Below are 1123 nucleotides of genomic sequence, written 5' to 3'. Positions count from 1 at the left end.
GTGTGTGTGTGTGTGTTCTCCTTTAGAGGCAGGTGGTTTCTCCACACTTTCTCAGGCTTAGCGTAGGAATGGCTACCCTTGCCTCTTCTCAGTCCAGATTTATGGACAGAGTTTGCAGTTGCTGCACCAGGAGATCAAGTCCAGTTTCACTCCCTTGGGCAGGGGGTGGAGAGGTCCGGGATCGAAGAAGGGATGAAATAAGGGTGAGCAGGTCTGTTGTTTCGTTGTCCTCCCTCCCACCACCGTTCCTCGCTGTAAGAGACGCCAGTGCACCTGTGCACCAGGAGATGTTGATTTGAGGCAAGTGGATCCCTTCATCCTCTCAGAACGAGCTTTTGTTTTGTTCCTTGAGACAGGGTCCCACTATGTAGTGCAGACTGCCCTCGAATTCACATTGACTATCCTGCCTCAGCCTCCTGGGTGCTAGGATTACAGGTTCGCACTACCATGCCTGGCCTCAGAGCTTTGAATAAATGCTTTTTCCTTTTTACCAAAAATATGGCCTCCCTTGATTTGGTCAGCAGCAAGCAAACAAACGTGAGTGTATGAACCTAAGTGGGCAGTGGTGACAGGCCTATCTCCAGAGCCATGTACACACCAAGTGGGTTAGGCGTGACTGGGTTGCTTTTTTTGAGTCTGCCCTTCTGGTTCTGTCTTGCCTCACATGGTGTGGACAACCTTCAATCCCGTTGGGGAAGAAGAGCCTGACCTCCATCGAGACTCTAGGCTCACGCTGGGCTTGTCTTGACTGCTGGTCTCTTCTGCCATGTCAGAGGCCAACCCTGGACACTGTTGTAGGCTCCTCCCCACTGTGTTATCCAAGCTGGCCTCAGACTTTCAATTCTCCCTGCCGGTCCTCCAACCTTAGCTTCCCAAGTATTTGGATTACAGGCATGTACTACTGTGCCCAGTTTAGAGGCTCATTCTTTTTTTTTAGAGGCTTTTTTCCTTTTTTGGTAGGGAGAATCGAACCCACAACCTCATGCTTGCCAGGCAGGTGCCGCACTGCTGAGCTGTATCCCCAGCCCGAGGCTCATTGTTGAAGCTGGTTTTATTTCCTCGACATACCGGGCATCATCCCCAAATATACCTCACAGCAGAGCTCACCATTTCTGTGGAAATG

This window comes from Chinchilla lanigera, unplaced genomic scaffold (assembly GCF_000276665.1).
Source record: "Chinchilla lanigera isolate Chin_1 unplaced genomic scaffold, ChiLan1.0 scaffold00071, whole genome shotgun sequence".
Lineage (NCBI taxonomy): Eukaryota > Metazoa > Chordata > Mammalia > Rodentia > Chinchillidae > Chinchilla > Chinchilla lanigera.
This window is presented reverse-complemented; position numbering follows the sequence as displayed.